The sequence below is a fragment of the Aptenodytes patagonicus genome, chromosome 3 (genome assembly GCF_965638725.1).
Source record: "Aptenodytes patagonicus chromosome 3, bAptPat1.pri.cur, whole genome shotgun sequence".
NCBI classification, from domain to species: Eukaryota; Metazoa; Chordata; class Aves; order Sphenisciformes; family Spheniscidae; genus Aptenodytes; species Aptenodytes patagonicus.
In genome coordinates, this window is record NC_134951.1 from 56,657,290 (window position 1) to 56,677,357 (window position 20,068).

General features: G+C 43.5%; 1 protein-coding gene across 5 annotated transcripts in view; it reads right to left on the reverse strand.

Moving 5' to 3' along the window:
* Nucleotides 1-19,681, reverse strand: part of HS3ST5 (heparan sulfate-glucosamine 3-sulfotransferase 5) — a 205,335-nt gene extending 185,654 nt beyond the window's left edge. The window contains exons 1-2 of one of the 5 annotated variants that reach the window (XM_076333449.1): nt 17,936-18,187; nt 12,523-12,712 (exon numbers count right to left, since the gene is read on the reverse strand). The gene's annotated coding sequence lies outside the window, so the exon portion shown is untranslated. Of the gene's footprint in view, nt 1-12,522; nt 12,713-17,636; nt 17,726-17,935; nt 18,188-19,655 lie in introns of those variants that run through there. The other 4 variants (XM_076333448.1, XM_076333453.1, XM_076333452.1 and 1 more) reach the window with 4 other exon arrangements.
* Nucleotides 19,682-20,068: the final 387 nt, after the last annotated feature.

The following is a 20,068-nucleotide window of genomic DNA, read 5'->3' on the forward strand; positions in this document are numbered from 1 at the left end:
TTAAGTTTACACTTTTGCACAATGACAGCTTTAATTTTCTCTCACTAGATGGACTTTTAGTAGGATTTTTCCAAGGTTATCTGGTGATGTTGTTTTAAAGGAAAACGAGAGGAAGGTAACAAGCGAAAAAAGATTTCTCAGTTTGAAATATGCTGACTGTGTGTTACACAATGTCATTTGACTGCCTGTCTCAGATATAGACTCCCATTTTCTGTAAGCAATCCACAGGATAGCATTCTTCTTCAATGAAAAGCTGAAAATGAGCATTAGGACACCCTTCATGCCAAATACAGAGGACAAGAGATCTCTCTCATTCCTTTGAAAGCTCAGTGTATTTCAAATAATTACAAAAATATATACAGAACTACATTTATCTATAAGTTTAGAAAAAAATCTTGCACTATATACTTTTTGAAAAGCTGGAGCTCAGTCAAATGTCACTAGAATGACCAAATACATTTTAAGAAAGACTTATTTGGGCGATGGTTTTGGATTTAACTTTTCCAGTTTTCCAGCCCTGGAAGTTTCAGTTTCACAGGCATTAAAAATATTCAAGTCTTTAGCTTTTTAATGATTAACACGATTGTGGAGTTTTCCTTAAAGGTAAAAAGAGAAACCATTTTCCTTGAACTTTCCAGATACCTACAGCAATAGGCCCATCTTGGAAATTTCAGTTCAGGGACATTTTCAGAAACGTATAACCCCTTCAAAACTGAGCATTGACTCCTCACAGTTATTAAACATAATTAAGGTAGTTAAGAACCACAGCAATGATGATATTTGTATGACAGGTGTCATTCAGTGGTGCTATTACATACAGTATTCCTGTTCTCTGTGTGGGTAAGTAGTGTTCAGCTTTGGCTATGCCAGGCTCTGTGTAAAGGGAGTCATCTTTTTGCAGCAGCTTTGCATGAGTAACTAAGGTGTTTGTTACCGGCAGGGTCAGTTTTTATCGCAAAGCTGCCACATAGGAACTAGGTAGGAGCTTTGGGCTGTGTCTCCCAGAGACAGTGCTGCATGTTTTTTGCCCAGGAGAGACATACATTCATTCAGGAACAGGTTACATGTGGAATCATAGAATCATAGAATCATTGAGGTTGGAAAAGACCTCTAAGTCATCGAGTCCAACTGTCAACCCAACACCACCATGCCCACTAAACCATGTCCCCAAGTGCCTCATCTACACGTCTTTTAAATACCTCCAGGGATGGGGACTCAACCACTTCCCTGGGCAGCCTCTTCCAATGTTTAACCACTCTTTCAGTAAAAACATTTTTCCTCGTGTCCAATCTAAACCTCCCCTGGCACAACTTGAGGCCATTTCACCTCTTCCTATCGCTAGTTAGTTGGGAGAAGAGACCGACACCCACCTCGCTACAACCTCCTTTCAGGTAGTTGTAGAGAGCGATGAGGTCTCCCCTCAGCCTCCTTTTCTCCAGGCTAAACAACCCCAGTTCCCTCAGCCGCTCCTCAGAAGACTTGTTCTCCAGACCCCTCACCAGCCTCATTGCCCTTCTCTGGACACGCTCCAGCACCTCAACGTCCTTCTTGTAGTGAGGGGCCCAAAACTGAACACAGTATTGGAGGTGCGGCCTCACCAGGGCCAAGTACAGGGGCACGATCACTTCCCTACTCCTGCTGGCCACACTAGTTCTGATACAGGCCAGGATGCCATTGGCCTTCTTGGCCACCTGGGCACACTGCCGGCTCATATTCAGCCGGCTGTCGACCAGCACCCCCAGGTCCTTTTCTGACAGGCAGCTATCCAGCCACTCTTCCCCAAGCCTGTAGCGCTGCATGGGGTTGTTGTGACCCAAGTGCAGGACCCGGCACTTGGCCTTGTTGAACCTCATCCAGTTGGCCTCGGCCCATCGATCCAGCCTGTCCAGGTCCCTCTGCAGAGCCTTCCTACCCTCCAGCAGATCAACGCTCCCACCCAACTTGGTGTCATCTGCAAACTTACTGAGGGTGCACTCGATCCCCTCATCCAGATCATCGATAAAGATATTGAACAAGACCGGCCCCAAAACTGAGCCCTGGGGAACACCACTTGTGACCGGCCGCCAACTGGATGTAACTCCATTCACCACAACTCTCTGGGCCCGGCCATCCAGCCAGTTTTTCACCCAGCGCAAAGTACGCCTGTCTAAGCCGTGAGCCGCCAGCTTCTCGAGGAGAATGCTGTGGGAGACGGTGTCAAAGGCCTTACTGAAGTCCAGGGAGACCACATCCACAGCCTTTCCCTCATCCACTAGGCGGGTCACCTGGTCATAGAAGGAGATCAGGTTGGTCAAGCAGGACCTGCCTCTCATGAACCCGTGCTGGCTGGGCCTGATCCCCTGGTTGTCCCGCTCATGCCTTGCGAGCGCCCTCAAGATGAGCCGCTCCATAATCTTCCCCGGCACCGAGGTCAGGCTGACAGGCCTGTAGGTCCCCGGACCCTCCTTCCGGCCCTTCTTGTAGATGGGCATCACATTGGCAAGCCTCCAGTCGTCCGGGACCTCCCCCGTTAACCAGGACCACTGATAAATGATGGAGAGTGGCTTGGCGAGCTCCTCCACCAGCTCCCTCAGCACTCTCGGGTGGATCCCATCCGGCCCCATAGACTTGTGAGTGTCCAGGTGGCGTAGCAGGTCATTAACTGCTTCCTCTTGGATTATGGGGGGTTCATCCTGCTCGCCGTCCCTGTCTTCCAGCTCGGGAGGCTGAGTACCCTGAGGATAACTGGTCTGCCTGTTAAAGACTGAGGCAAAGAAGGCATTAAGTACCTCAGCCTTTTCCTCATCCTCGGTGACCATGTTCCCCCCCAATAGATAGAATAGATCTAGATTATTTGTCATTCACTTATTTTCAGCTATGGAAGCAACCGCAAGGCTCCAAATAGTTGTAACTCTTCATAAGCGACAGGCACGTCAGCATGCGTTCTCCCTGTCTGCTTACATGTGCAAGAGCTGTATACTTTATACCCAGTGACATGTTATATAAAGTTTGAGAAGACTCGAGTTAATTAAAAAAGGTAGTCGGGATCTGTTAGATTTATAATGAAATCTCTAGAGCGACAATGTGAAATCATTCTACAGAAATCCCAAGACCTCCACATGAATGAACTCAGTTGATAATATTTATTGACAGAACAGTGGTATAATCTCATTAATATTTGCAAATCTCAATTACAGGGAGGGCATGAGCATGTTAAGTAGTCGCAGTTTCCATTATGATTGGAACAAACACCAATTTATTAATCCGTCATCTAATTTTGAAAAAGGTGAAAGTGTGATGCTACTGAGAATGATATATGATAAAGTAGATTATTTTTGCATAGATGTAATGTTGTTATTTTCTTCCTGTGACATTGAAATTCTGTGTCAAACTCTGGGAGAGAGAACAGGATAAGAAAGCATAGGTCATTCTTCATATAAGTGAAGAATTGAGATGGATCACTTAGCATGATGAAAGCAAGTAATACAGTATTTCACTTCATATTCAAGACCTGAATCTGTTGGATAACAATCACAACTGCAGTTCACAAAAAGAGGGGCAACTCTACGTGTATTTCCCAAGAGGAAGAAAAAGGCAATGAAATGCCATTTTGATCCTTTTTTTTTGCAGCACAGATATCCCCGAATGAGAAAATGGACAACTAATCAAGCAGAATAGTTTGACAGGAGGACTCTGTCTTCATAAGGACCCCAACCAGAACTCTCGAAAGAGGTGTCTAAACATCAAAAGACAGAGGGATTTCTTGATATACCTTTACATCTTCTATACAACTGCATGCTTATTAGATATTAACAGAACAATTTGTATACTGCGGTAATGGATTATTTGTGGAGTTGTATAATCTTATTTTTCCTTCTGTTTTGTTTTGCAAATAATATAAAGCATTATCAATACTTTCTTATTTGCATTATTCGGAGCATATTTGTACCAAAAGGCTCCTGTGGAGAATCAGAATTATTATCTACCTCAAGTAACAACCAAAAAAAGTCACCCGGTTCCTAAGGAGCCAATGATTTTAGACTAAGACAAGGATAAAATAAACTCTCTGAAGCAAACCCTGCCCTCCTTCTACTCAAAGAGCAGAACTGGTGTATTATGCATCACACATCTAGCACAAAAGCAACCATTCAGCCCCAGAAAGAATAGCTTGCAGATGTCGCTACCAGGCACAGTTTGCTGTCAATCTAAAAATAAGACACGATCTTAGAAGGAGCCAAAGAAGCATTCTAGAAACTCTTTGCTAACTAGCAAAGGGCTGGACACATGCTGAAGTTAATAAGCTTTTTCCAACACAGGGTAGATGAGCAGTTGTTAAACCTTCTTCCTAGAGCTTACTGGAGCACTCAGAAAAGACTGACTTGTCTGGGAAACCAAAGAGTAACTTTTTCTCACAGTCCAGGTACACAGCATGCTGCAAGATTTCACTGTAGCAGCCATCCTAGACTTTTTACTTCATTCTGCTCCTAAAAGCGCAACAGTGAAACACATCTGTTTTGACATTCTTCATTAGATGCTATTAAAAAAAAGAGGTTGGAACCACAGCCTCATTACCTATCATGGAAGATGTCATTCTGTCTCATCAGGGTGCACAGTGCAAATGGATCTGGACTCACAGGTCCTCGGAGGGAAGATGAATACATTTGGTGGCAGCTGGTAGAACAAGGAATATATAGAGCTCATCCTTCCTTTCCCTCTGGCTCAAAAAGACCTCCTCCCAAAGGAGAACAGCTCCAGTCAAGCTGAGTAAGAAGATGTGCTGTGAGCTGGGAACTGTTTTCAGCTATTCAAAATTTGATTTCTATACAAGAGAAAGCTAGATCTAGCACGCCTCTAAGGCTGTTAGCAAGAGAGGGTTCAGATAAACCAGAAAGGTACACTTGCTCAAGGCCTTGCTAAAAACTACCTCTGGGTAGCCTTTATCCCTAATGATCCAGCAGAACAGATGGCTAACGGGTTGCAGTCCCTGCCTAGAAGCAGCGGGGTTTATTTTGTGCCCAAAAGCTGGTCCCATTCCATGGCCGGATGCCCACTGCAGTCTGCGGTTTGGAAACAGTTTGAGGGCAAAGGCAGGGTCAGACTGGAGGAGGTGGTAGAGATCCAGAGGAGGAGCCCAATGGGTTGGGCTGGACAAGCAAGGATCATCAGATTCAATTCTGCAACAGACAAGGCTACAGCAGAAGAAGAAGCTGTAAAACACAGGCTGGGGGGCATGAATATCGCTGCATGATGAGAATCAGTAACAATACAAGTAGAGCACTGGGAGAAGCAACAAATGCTGGATAAGCTACATATGAAATACTTACATAAATCTTTCTCAAGACGAAGAGGTGGTAAACTTGTTTTTCCTTTATATACATATAAGGGAATGGATTAAGAAATGCTCTTGTTTGGAAAAATAGACCTGTGTCTTTCACCTTGCCTAATTCCAGATTATAAAAGGATAATTTTCTATACAGGTTTCAAAATAATCCCACATATTTGAGTACAGTCAACTACAAAACCAACAATGAAGAACAGTTAATTCAGATGCATATATTAACAATTACAATAACACAGAACCCATATAGTTAGCAATCTATGGGCCAGATACTCAGAGAATGAAAACTAAAATAACTGCTGGTATCTATAAATTCAGAGATTCTTACCCTGCATTTTTATAAATTTCAGCCTGCACATCAGTGTGCTATTAACTGAACTGAGCTTAAAATTCTGTGTGCAGTCTTAAAGATAATTTTTGAAAAGCATGGCCTTCTGAGGATAGTTACTTAAAATTCAGAAGGCTGCCCAGAATATCAGAGTAAGTTCAGCATTAGTGTAATTTTTCAACCTGACCCCAGAGGCCTACGAACTAAAATGCCAGCAGATTAAAATGCCTTTTAAGAACCATACTGCACTAAGCGTATGTATGACAGAGTTATACTTTGAGTTATAAGCAGACAGTATCACTTTTGAGGAGGCAGCTGACACAGTCGGGCTAGAACAATTTTGCTATAGGGTGTGCCAAATGGTTGCAGGACCAGGCTAATAGAGAGGTCTCCATTACCGTAACAGCAGCTTCAAGGTTAGTTTAGGGGGGTCAGAGTCAGGCCTGCCGCCCGCTGAAAGTATTCAAGAGGAAGGTACAATTTTGGCCAGAGTAACAGCTGCTTTTTCATAGTTTATAGGAAGCTATTGGCACCAGTACCACATTGTCACCAAATGTGTCATGATCTTTCTCCCTGGATATCTCAACCTAACATCTGTTCAAAGTACCTTTATAATGTAGGCTGAAATATTTAATAGACACTTACACTTATTGCCACAAATGATGATGTTTTGATATAGAAGCAGTCTGCAAAGAGATTTGCAGAGCTAGGCCATAATTTTGGGGCTTTTTCCAAGAAATAGGCTGGAAGAAAAAGCCTTATCTTTGAAAGAAAGACACCTAAAGGAATCTCAAACTTGTGGCATATTCTGTGTCTGCCCCAGGTTTGAGACTGGCTACTAGTTCACTATCTATTAGCAACTGTTTGGTAAGGGTTCCTCTTCTTCTGGACTGCATGACTCATATTCATCAACTGAGAGCTACCATCCCTGCAGACCAAACTGAAGGGAGAGAAGAGAGAAAGGCAGAGGCACCAGAGGCATTACGGCAGGATGCAAGGAGCAGGATGCTCTTTAGAACATGAATTACAGTTGTAGTTAGTAGATATACTTCAGCCACATACCAAAGAAGATCCAGGCCAGCTTTAGATCTACTTATTTAACTATTCCTTTTTATGTATTGCTCATAAAGAAGTTAAACTTTTTAGAACACACTCAGTTGTCCTTAATCATTACATCCCATACCTAGTGATAAAATGCATTTTTATTTGGTGAGAGTGTGTACAATATATATGTAAGAATAAATTAAAAATCAATATCTACAGGTTATATCATAAATAATCATACAGTACCATTCTCAGATTTTTAGCAGGGGTTTTTCCAATATCTGTTACTACCCTATTGTTTTTAAATACATTTATTGAGTTGCGTATTACACATAATTTTCCAAGTGTGAAGAATTTTAGGGAACTCAGTGATTTCAATAGGAAGGCAAAGTAAGTGACTTATATGTCATCCCAACTTCCAAACCAAAGCTGAGCTCAAAGTCCTGGTACACTTCATTAAGTTTAAATTTTCTACAAAAATCTTCACTTCTTTGTGGGTCAAGCCAAATAGCTCCTACCGAACAATGAAACTGATATTTGACTATTGTTTATTTATCAGATTCACACCCAATTTTTTGTAGGTTGGGTCCATCAGGTTCATTATAGATGTATTTACACAATAGTTAAATCAGAATCCTTGAAACTCCCCTGAGAGATATCCTAAAAGCATCACTTAGAGGAAGAAATGGCTAAAAGATTTAGGTTTGTTCTTTCTCCCAATTTGAAACCACCAAAAGTATTAAATCAATGCAGCTTGCTGGAGCCCGAACTGAAAGCATTGCCCAGAGAAGGCACTGGGACCTCATGACCTTCCCCCTGAGATTTGGTCTTACCACACACCTAGGGTCACGGCATTTGGAGGCAATTATTTTACCATTGGTAGGAAAGTATTATATCTCTGCTAGGTGACTTTCCCCCAAGAGCACTGCAATTTATGTATGCAACCCATGAACGACAAAACTGGTGCTGAAGGATTACAGTAAGAAGTAGAATCTCTCCTGGGCAACATTTTTATTTACCCATGCTCAGATTATTTTTCACTGTTTTTGAAGTTGCGCTATCCTGCATTGGTGAAAGAATCATAAAACTTTGCAAAAGCTCACCAGTAAAAGATGAAGAAAGAGTAGAGAAGATGACTTGTAGATGTTGCAAAAGATGCAACAGTGATGCTAAATACCAAGAAATAAAAACCTGTGATAAGAACCACTATAAATTAATGTATTTTTCCTCCACAACTGAAATATTATTTTTGTTATGCAATTAGTCCATTGTCATACAATTACTCATTAATATTTTATCCAACTATCCTGTGTAAGCATAATTTTCAGTTAGCTGAAAATGTCTGTATTTTAAAGCTTAAAGGAGTTTGACTTCTGAGACCACATCCTAAAAGGTTAGTCATTATTTTTTTCTGACACACAGAATACTGAATATACTACCAAATAAGGATTTTTGTCTCCATTTGCATTCTCTGGCAGAAGTTAGTAATGCATCTTTGAGAAGAAGTGCTTGTACCCTCACTTTTCTAAACCCGATTTTTCAATATTTTACAAACTTCTGACAACAAATGCACTGTAAATAGATAATAGCTTTCCTGTAACAGCGATTTCTGGATAAACTGACCCCAGCATTCAATGAGAAACGTAACTATAAATAATGAAAAGTATGCAGAAAAGTAGCTACTGTTTCCTAAAACATTGTACCACGTTTAAATCTTCCACTACTTTCAGAACATTATTGCATATACCACAATTAATGACTGCTTACAAACAAATATTAAGCCCCTTTCACACTATTTGTAAAAACATCATGCTGTGCTGTAGTAACACCACTTAAATCAGTGGAGTTCACTCCTAACGAGAAAAGTGAATAAACAATGTGTATGCATTTGGAGTCATACTGACCTAAATAATACTAAGACTACATCTATGCAAGTGAATTAAATAGTGCTAGGGCATGAATCCATGCCCTGGAACTAGTTTTTTCTGAAGTATAAAATCTCAGGGCAGTCCCTGACACTCTTTTGATCTTGGCTACTTGACCAGCCGTCTCCCGAGGGTTTCCTGGGCACAGCTAGAGCACTAGCCCAGCCTGGGGACCGCTCCCGAGAGGCAGGCTAGCTGCAGCCTGTGCTCGGGAGGCTAAGGGAGCTTAACCATAGGGAAGTGGCCACGCTTATCTGGCCTCCAGGCTACAGGTAGGCCTTGCATCATTCAGTTTACTCATAAAAAATATAGGCAAGGAGCAGAAATGCAGCTGTAATAGAAAAAAAAAATCTAAACAACAACAAACATTCCCAATTAGTCTCCCAACAGTAAACATTCCCAATTAATCTCTCATTATTACTGGAATAAAAGAGACAAACCCTGACAAATCTGTTCTCTTGTGTCCCTGGGGGATAAACAGAAGTGAGTGGCCAGGTTCTGTCTACCACCATGCTGGGGATTTACGCTGTATCTCCATGCTGTGCTTTCCGTATTGGTCCAGTGCACTGGTGCTGATATACACCCAAGTCCAGAGGCAAGCTGTCTCATCCATAAGCACTACTTACTGATACATGTCAAGTCACATAAACAACACATATTCAACTTAAATTCCTGAAACGGTAGACTAAGTAAATTAGATTTCTTTCCAGCTGGCCACTAAATGTCTTTTAAACCTACATCCTGAGCCTAAATACAGTTCGGTCAGAGGACATTTTCCTCTTAAAGTTGTTAAAAAACCACACCTGATTTCCCACTCACAATTTTCTTTACTTATGGCAAGAGACGCTTCCTTCTTTCTTTCTTTCTGTTACCACCTTAAGTGGTGGTAACACTCATGCCTCAATGCATGAGCTGTATTCAGAAATTTTATTCAGGAATAAAATAATAAGCAACCCTCCACTAGTAAGTGCCTTTCCAAGAAAGTGCCTGGTTACCTTTCCAATTCTTCCACTTTATCCACTAGACTAAAACCGCGATCTACCCAACGGTGTGTGCTCTAGAACTGGGCAAGAAGTATTCTCCCCATCAGGAAAAATGTTTGGAGCTTTTGAAATGCTTTTTGGAAGTTGCAAAAGGAAGTTAAAAATCTCAAAAGTTTAGAGGGAAAAACATTTTGATTAGGGACAAATCAAGAGTCTTGTGTCAATATTTTGGGGACATTTTTTCGGGTTTCAGTTTCTTCCTTATTTTTACAAAAAATCACCTTATCGATAAAAAAAAGAAAAATGTCTTTTAATTGATATATGATCACAGCACACAGAAAAAATGTTTGAAAATACATCTTTTCTACAGACAGCTTTGGTTTCAAGGAACTTATATGTCTGAAAAACATAAATTTCAAAGAAATTTCAACCATCTTCAAGTTTTTCATGAGAGCTGACTGAAATATCTTCAAAGACAAGATTTTTGTAATAAAAAGTTTTGATCCATTCTGAAATGACATTAAAAAATGGATTTTTAAAAAAATTTAATACAGAATATTTTCAAGGTGATGAATAATAAAGAGGCATTAATCAGATCTATTTACTTTGCGTAAAAGAGAAAATTGTTTCAAAGCTTAAAAATATTTTTATCCCTTTTTCTTTTTTTCCTCTCTTTTTCTCACTGAGTTCTTCCTTGCTTCCCCAACAAGAAAAGCAGAAAAGAAAAGAAAAATGACATATCTTTAAGAAACTTATATGCTATTTGGTTCTGAAACAAACAAAGCAAAAATTTCTAGTTTGCTTTTTTACAGAAGAAGAAAGTTGACAAATCTGAATGACAGCTAAATTTTTTTCAATCCATTTTTGTTAAAGAAAATAATTCCTGTTCAGGGATAATGCTGGTAAGTAAAGCTTCTGTCATGAAATTCATCCTTTGTTGTTTCTTGCTATTAAGTTGTGTAAGGTGGAGGTATACGAAAATGTCTCTGAAGCATCTGCACCATAAATAGTCCCTTTGCTAGCCTCCAGGAGAGAAGCAAAGGCAGTTACAACACTGTAGGCCCGATATATAAGGGAGGAAAGAGCTGTTCACTCATGTTCACCTGGATCTACCCCACTAGCAGCCAGGCAGCAGTCATGAAGGAACTGCTGGGAAAGCAACCACAGAAGCGAAACATGTTTTTAGGTAGATCTGTATGAAGGCCTGGGTTTCCATTTTCTGCAGTTGCACAATTCAAATTTTTGAAGCCCGGGTTGTTTGGCTATGCCTGAGGGAAATGAATTTCATTCTTAGGTCAGAAACCATTGAATATAGGATACTGAAAGAGGGGCTAGCAATATCAATTGTAACCAGAATTGTTTGGTATATGCAAACTGAGAATTTCTAATCCTGGAACGAATTTTCACTAATTCTCCTCAAATCTTTTCTACCTCTGAGTGAAAACTCTGTGGTTGGTAAAAAGCTAATCAGTCATATTTTCTTTTTCAGAATTATTTGCCAAAAAGATTATAATAGATTATTTCAGCCAGATTGTGCATCACCATTCAGGAATGTAATTTTCCACCAGAACACAAATAAAGACATGTTGTTTGACTATACTGATAGACTCTACACTGAAAGACTTTTTTCTTACTGCAAATCTGTTTTACTTTACATTGGAGATTAATCCTTTTGCAAGAGACAGGAATGTGAAATTATAAATAGGAAGGATTTGCTGCCACCTCTGACATTATTTATACTTATACAGCAGTTACAAAGGTGAGGACATGCAGCAGCAAATTATCTAAAATAATTTTCCCCAAATTTTACTTCTGACATCATGCCAAAGTTAGCTCCACTCAATCCAGTCAACTGTCTTTTCAGCATCAACATTTCGTATTAAAAAATGGTACATCTATTTACTGTATTAAATGCAGTGCTGTATTAAATACTCCTCTGCTCTACTGTCATCTTCCGTTTTCTTAAAGCTCCACATTACATTCACTGATAATCTTTCCTGGTTCTTCAATGTAAGAAGCAATGTAGTTGCTTTTTCAAGTCTTAACAGGAAGATCTTGACTGTGATTGTAGATGACACTAGCCTGTAGCTGGCAAAATATCTTTCAGATTCATGTTTTTCAGGATGTAATGTAACATTGGCTTCACACACTGAAGTGAAAATTCATTTTGTTTTCTCCTTTTTCAGGATTCAGTTACTTTTTTTTTTTTCTCCTCCCAGCACTGGCTATTATTTATAGCCTTGGGTTTAAAACATTCTGCAGGAGAACCATTGGACCCTGCTGTTTTACCTTCAGGAAACAGTTTAACCACTCTCAGCTATTTATTGCGCTGTCGTATCTTCCTCTCTATCTTCATGGTCAGAAAGGAAGAACAACCAGCAAATCCCTGCTGGGGTGAGGAAACCAGATAGTAACAAAGTAGGTCATTATACAGATTTTGATATTAAAAGAAAAAAATTATATATGTATGCACATGTATACACACAGATAAATGTGCATACAAATACACACGAAATCTGCTAGGGCCATCTGGATTTCCAACATGGGAAATGATTATTTTCTGGCTTTTGTCTTCCTTTGAAGCTCCCATCCTATCGGTACGTCAGCTTTAGTTACATCCCCCGTGGCCAGAACGTTAGGTAATTCAACTTTTGTAATTTTATTTTTAACCTCAGTTGCATTTATTTTTATGTTTTACTTCTGTCTTAAGGATCTTTCATAAAAGAGTACATTTTTTCCTCTCTTAAAAAACCCCAACAAAACACATCCTCACACATTTTTACTTCATTTTGCCATGTCTCCACCATTTCCAACTTTGTTTCTAGATTCATTTAGGGTTTTGCCAAACTCTGTTGTGTCTGTATATCTGGCAAAAGTCGTACCTTCTATAATAGTATCTGGTAAGAGGAAAAAATAAAAACAAACCTGTCTGCACAGAATCCAGGATGCAGTGTAAATCCATTTCCATTGATGTAAACTGACTTGTCTCCCATGAGAGTTTTCTAATGCTGTCATCATAGTAGCAATGCCAGGTTGCAAAGGGAGGTTTTGATGTAGGTTGAAAGTCCGTCAGCTAGTGCAGAAAGTTTACATGTTGCTGAGCAAGCTTAAGTACCTGTTGTAGAGGACAAATCCCTTATTCGTTGGCTCAGTTTCCACTTAATTCTACATAGGATTAATCCATTAATATTAATATTTCCTTTACATAGTTTTAAAGAAAAATAGCATATATATATATATAGATTATAAATTGGTTCATTAATTCATTCACAGTAATCATTTTTGGTATTCACAGACATTTTTTAGCGATTTGTGCTGTAATGTAAAATTCTGTTATCCCTTGGTAGACTCTGAATATGTGTCTGCTCTAGTACAGTCTAACAATTTTATTTATGACAGTCCTTTGGAGACTCGAGCAACTGTGTGCAGTCCAGATTGTTCAAGCCATTATAATACAAGATTGTATTACAGTGATTTGAATGGATAGAAGTTCTTTCATCTCCAAAACAGAAACGGATTGATAGACACTGTTCCGTAACATATCAGGACAACTGTGTTACTTTAATCCCCCAGAAAGAGAGCTGTATTTTCTCAAGCAACACCGCTGCAAGCAATAAGATGCATGAGGACTAAAGGTGCTAGTGCAAAAAAGTACAGGAATTGCTATTTTTTTGTAGTGTGAAACATTCTATATCAACTCAAGTACCTTAAAAAACCTTACAAATGTTTGGGGATATTCAACAGTTTAAACATGGGGGCATTCCTTCAATTTGCCTCCTTGAAAAACAGCTAGATCTTACAAAATTGGCTATTAAAGTCTAACTTATGCAGTATTAGTTCCTGATATCATATCTAGAGTTCGCTTTGTGGTAGTCCTTCATTATAAACTTCATCCTTCACATCTTATCTACAAAAGTTCATTTTGATTAGAAATATCAAACAGTACAGCTGTGCAACCCTTTTTAAAACAGTTTGTAGCTTGCAGTACTTCTAAAGTATACAAAATATATATATAAAAAAAAAGGTAGAAATATTTAAAGCTTTTCCCCTGGAAGTTAAAAATTAAAGTTGTTTGATGCTGGCAATATTTTATAACCACAGATTTAGACACTTGAATAGACTTGGGAAAATTATTACTTTTCATGGTCATTGATCACGAAAGCATCTTTGTTCAAGAGAACAAGTGATTAGGTCCCTTTGAGGTCAGCACATGCTTAAAGACTAGTATTTAATTAAGGGTTTTGCTGATGTGAATCTTTCTGCAATTACCATTTCATCTGATTGTGTTAACAATGCACAGTAATGCTTGTTTGTTCGGGAAGAAATTTGCTGCTTACAGACTTGTAATACTTGAGAGAGAGTGTGTGGAGCTAACACAGTATTTATACAACAGGACAGAAGTACTATTAAGTGCTATTGCTGGGTTGGGCAAACTAAGTGCGTAAATAATATAGAAAAACACAATGTTGGTAGCAAACGGTGTCTGGCCATTTTCCTTAAAAGATTAAAAGTTCTGTTCTTGATCATTTTTTTTATTTGCATGTATTTGTATTCTGAACCCAAACTAAACTAAACTAGTTTTTTCTTGTATATCCACCTTTATTTCATTTAGCCAGTAGCATATCATTTCAATCTGCATGCTTTTCTAGGGAAGATCATATTATCAAGGAAATGTCCTGACTGAAGTAAGAGAAAATTCAACACACACACACACGCGCACACGCGCGCGCGTGCATGCTAAAACAAAGCGCAGTTGAGACTAGACATAGGCCAGTAATTGATATTTTAAGTTGCATGTGACACTCTTTCCTTGTTCTGTTGCACCGCATTTAGATATTGTATGGCTCTCCAGACATGCTATGCATAATTTTACATACCATCTGCTTTACATGCCAGGTTCCATATGTACAATGTATAACCTAAAACCAATATTTTGATTGATTTGAGCTACAGTGGAGGCTTTTGTTCTTACATTATTGGATAGAAGAATACCGTCCTAAATACATTATCTGACGAATGTGTTCTAGGATTAACAATCAAATTTATGTTGAAAAAGTTTTTAAAGGTGTAATAATTACAAAATTCATGTGACTTTCAACAATCCCACTAATATTGCTTCCTAGATTCACATACTAAGAGACCGGTAAACACTTGCTACTGTTCACTTAACAACCGTAGCCATACAATGGCATAAACATGTTTGAGAGACAGGCAAGGGACAGCAAATTTGCAATAGTCTAGAAAAAGGTGTATCTGAATAAAGATAAACAGCACTTACTCCTTAAAACAGGATAAGGTTTATAAAGACGCTAAAAGTGAGTAATGGATATTCAGAATCATCTCCTGGAGTTTCCTGGCACTTCATTATCTGGCTTCCTTCAACCCCATTTTAATTACTCAAATCTTATATACTCTTTAGTTACAGGTAAGCCTAAGAAACCTAACTTTCTATTTTGGAGATGCTGTCCACAAGAACATCTGTCTGCATTTCCATATGCACATATGAAGAATAAGTATTGGAACACCGAAATGAAAAGAATACAGAATTTCAAACTGATGGCTCTCAGGACAAAACTGAAGATTTATGCAAATATATATCCTCATTTTTAGAACTGCTGACTCTCTTCATCCAAGCAAGCAAAGAGGATTAAGCATTTGCTTTCGACCTTAAAAAAACCACCACCACTCCCCCCAAAAAAAACCAGTCCAAACTCTTAATACGGAAATAATCACCATATTCTTCACATTTGACTTGAAATTGAAGTATTATCAATAGATTGTGGCATTACAATGTGTTAGTAAACAGCTGATAGAGTGGAGAATAGAGAAAGCAACAAAGCAGCTCAAAGACAATTTTTCTCCATGCAGTGTCCCATAAAATATGTATCCTTCAGCTCCATATAGGGCACATGATAAAAGAAATATATGAATTCACAGGGAAATTAGAACGGAACCTGTAACATGACATTTTAAAAAGGAGGTTTCTGTCTTCCCTATGTAATTGCAAGGAGGGAATAGATAACCAGTGAAGCGTTTGTCCATTTTACAGGGTTTTTTTCCATTGTAACATGAACATCTTAATCTGTTCACAGTTAAATTCAGTGGCACATTCAGTTCAGTTCAATGACAATTCTACCAGATGCCTACAAATAAAGATGAACAAGAGATGCAGCACCTCAAACTTTTTATACTTGCCTGTCAACACACACTTGAGCTTAGAAGGGAAACATTATTATTGGACCATAACTGAGAAAGGTTATTTTTCTTATCAATGTAATAGTCACATTCTTCATGGAGTATTGGCATAATTCTGACACTTAACAAGTTGTTGACCACATGCAGAATTTTTGGGGTTCTTTCAGCACTCAGATTTGAAAAAAAATTAAAAGCGTGTCTTCACACTTTCCTTTTTAAGGTATTCCAAGCGATTGAAAGTGGTTAGTCAGGTTACAGGAATAAGACTGGCTTTTGCCATCTGAATATCAATATTTTTATTTGGTGTTTCATTATATATCTGACTGCTCCCAATCTAAATACTGCACTGAACAGAGGATGTTCTGTGAACCAGAACTTCCATTTGCTAATGGATTTTTTTTTGCATAAAATCTTCCTTGTAGTCCATATGAATATGGCCATTTTAATTATTAATCAGAAGCATTCTTTCTTATTTGTATCTGTGTTGTGAAACAGTTCTTAAAAATGGGATAAGGAATTAATGTACATTTAGATTTTTCTCCTCCCTAGAGGGAGGCTGTTCATGAGTTAAATGCTTATGGAACACCTTTCCTTACAAACTGTACTACATTTCTCTTGTTACTTCTCTGTTGAACCTTTCTGGGCCTGATCCACAGGCCACTGAAGTCAATGGGAGCCCATCCAATTGTCTCAGTGGTCTCCCTCTGCTTCCAACTTTTTAGTGAGAAGAAAAGATATACAGCACCGGAAGAGTGTAAGATACTAATCTGGTAATACTTTATAATGTCTGTGGGTAAAACAATGGGCTTCAGTCTGTCTTGGTATCAAACATGTCAAGAAATCATTCCAATATTTCTCCACTGCAAAGTGGGAATGAAAATCTAGAAGACATTTCTGACACAGTGCAGCTAAATCTCTTTGGTTAAAAAGCTATCTTTTAAAAACGAAGTTTCTTTTACACATCTCTCTCACTTTGCCATCTCTCAGCCTTCTGCCCAGTCCCCTTCATTCAAAAAGTATTCGGTATTGGCCAGAACCTTCTTCCAATGAAGTCAGTTGGGAGTTTTCCCATTGACTTCAATGGGAGAGTTACCATACCCAGGACGCAAAACACAGTGAGGAAAGATGTCATTGTCAAAGTAGACATTGTAAAAGAAAAAATATTTAAATGATTTAGCAAAATCCACTTTAAAATCTCCAGCAATAGTCAGCTTTTATATACGTTTCCCACAAATCGCATCGGGCAGTCTAGGAGAACAAAAAGCCCCTTGCCCGGTGTCCCTGGCATTCGGTAGCCGGAGTTGAACCCCAGCCCGAGAGGAGTTAGCCGTGCGCAAACCCGAGCTAAGCAGAGCCACGCACTCATTTGATAGCAAACATTTTGCAAACATTAAGCCTTCCCTAAGGGACGAGCGTTTTGCCACCGCAGCCCAGTGTCACGCACGGGAGGGAGCAGCCGGGACGGGGAGAGGGCAGGGGAGCTGCGGGCACCCTCTCGCCGAGGCGCCGGGGCACTGGCCGGGGCGCCGCTCTCCTCCCCGCGCAGCGGCGCGCCCCGGCGCGCAGCACCTGGGTGCTCCCCTCCGCAGGTGAGGCGCCCGGCGGAGCTCCCTCTCTCCCCCGGACGGCGGCACCGCGCTGGCAGCCCCCGGGGACGCCGCCAAAACCGAGGGGGGAGAAGCAGGGCACGGTCCCCGGGGCGCGCCGGGGGCACCGTGCCCTTCGCGCCCCGGCCCCAGCAAGGCGCGGAGCGGAGCCGCCGAGGAGGGTGCCCCCAGCACGGCAGGGCACCCTCCACACCTTCCCCGTCCCCGGGGGACCGCGGCGCGGAGCCCCGTACTCACCGCGGTGCTGCGGGTAGCAACCCGCAGCGCAGGCGAAGCGCCCCCGCCCCGGCCGGTGCCCGCTGCGGTGCACAGATCCCGTCCCTCGGCGCCCACATCCAAGCCCCGGCCGCGCAGCTAAAAGTCCTTCTGAGGAGCACCCGGCGAGCCCCGCCGCCTCCTGCCTCGGATCGCTGTCATCTCCCCTCCCCTCGCCCCCCCGCCCCGCGCCCCCCCCCGGCGGGCGGTAGCATTATAAAGCGGTCCCTAACCCGTCAGATCACGCACCGGCAGAGGTGCCGGTCCTCGGCGCTACTTACCGGGCATCCTTCAGAGCGGCGGGCGGGCGGGAGCGAGGGAGGAGGAGGAGAGAGGGAGGAAGGGAGGGAGGGGGCTCCTGGCGGGCTGCGCGGCGCTGCGCTGCGCTGCTCGGCAGCCTGGGCAGCTCGGCAGAGTGCTGCCAGTCGGTGAGTGAGTGCCTCCGTGCGTGTGTGTGCGTTGCTGGACACAAGCGAGCGGAGACTCAGGCACCGAGGGGCGGCGGGAAGCGGCGGGGGAGTTCAGGGGGCGCAGCCCGCGCAGCGCGGCGCGGCCAGGTGCGGCCCAGGGCGCCCCCGGCCCCGCGGCCCCCCCGCGCCCCGCCGCCGCGGCGGGAGCTGCCGGGGAAGGGGTTGGGGGAGGCGCGCATCCTCCCCGGTGGCACACGCACCGCGGGCGGGGGGGGGGGGGGGGAGCGGGGGGAGGGATTAAAAATAATGATAATAAAAAACCCGATCACCAGGAAAGAAAAGAAAAGAAAAAAAACAGCAAAACTCTGTCTCTACTTCCCGGCCGAGGTTTGAGCCCCCCGCCCCAAAGCTGCGGTCCCGCAGCAGCGGCGCGCTCCCGCCGCGCCGGGAGCCGCCACCGCCCGCGGTGCAGCACGGCGGCAGCTGCCGCTGCCGGTAGCGCCCAGCTGAGAGCCGGAGCCTCTCCCCGCGCACGCAGGAGCCTCCTTCGTTCCCTCCCTCCTTCCCTCCATCGTTCCCTCCTTCCCTCCTTCCCAGCCCGCTAAGGCGGGCAGCGCAGGCAGGTGCTGCCGGCTCGCCCGGCGGCCGAGAGAAGGGCAGGGCAGGGCCCTCCGCCGGCGCTGCGCGGGGCGCAGCGGCCCCTCCGCGGGCAGCGGCCGTGCTCCTCCAGGCATCGGGGCGGCGCTGGGAGACCGCCCCCGCCGGGACGCGGCTGGAGCGGGGGGGAAGCGAGGGGCGGAAAGGGGGAGCCGGCTGCCCCCGAGAGCTGCCGGCGGGCCCCAGGAGCAACGGCGGCGAAATGAGGAAGCAGCGGGGCGGGCCCGCCTCAGCCGGGCAGCGGGGCAGTGCCCCATCGCACGCCTGCAAACGCCGCTTCCCCCGCTCGGCTCACCTTCTGCCTGAGCGGAATGACCCGCTGAAGAGGACCGAGGACAGTGCATCATTACTGCCTGCTTTCTTGGGGGAGGGGAGGCGGGAGCAGGCGGAGAAGGGCGGCAGGGCATAATTATAACAATCACACGGAAAGGAAAAAAAAAAAGCAACACGCACATCAAAAAAGCCCGTTCTCGGGAGAGAAATCAAAAATAGCCACAACAGCATGGAAAGTTGCTCGCTTTGTGATTTGCATTATAACGCTGCCGCTGCCGCCTGTCTCCTCCAACAGCGTACCCAAGAAACATGCAAGATGGGAGAGAGGGAGCTACATACTTTTCGTGCGCTCTCCCTTCCTGACGGTAGTTCTCTCTCTCAATCGCGCTCTCAAAAAAACCCACCCAAAACCCAACCCCCCAAACCAAACACACACCCCCTCCCCACTTGCTGGCGAGGTAGCTCCAGGTGGTGGTTTCTGAGTTGCAAGTGGAGTTTGCCGGGGGGGGGAAGGTGCGTGTGGAAGGTGCGCGTGGGGAGCGCTCGCCCTGGGTTTTGGGCCCTCGGGTTTGGCACCCGGGGGGAGGAGGGAGCGGGCGCTGATGCCCGCCCGGGGGGCGGCCAGGCAGGGCCCGGCGGAGGAGGACCCGGGCCCCAGTACCTTGGAGAAACCCGCGGAGCCCCGCGGTGCGCCGCGCAGCTGCTCGCCCCCGCCGAGAGGGCGCGCCGTGCCCCCGCGCAGGTTGCGCCGGGCGGCGCTGGGCGGGCCGGCGGCCGCGGAGGGCAGCGCGGCCGCGGAGGGCAGCGCGGCCGCGGGGCGCCGCGCCCGAGTCCGGGGGCGCAGGGCGGCTGGGAGCGCGGGAGGCCGCCGGCTGCTTTCCCTCGCTTCTCCAGCTGTGGAAATCAAGATCAGTGATAAGTGGGGCAGTTTTCGGGAAAAAGATTGGACAAAATCTAACTTTTATTTACCAACAATTCATGCCCCGATGAAAAAAAATAGCACCAAACCTTAACCCAGATTACGCAGTTAAATGTATCGAGCCGGAGGTAGCGTGGCTGTTTGCCAGACCTATG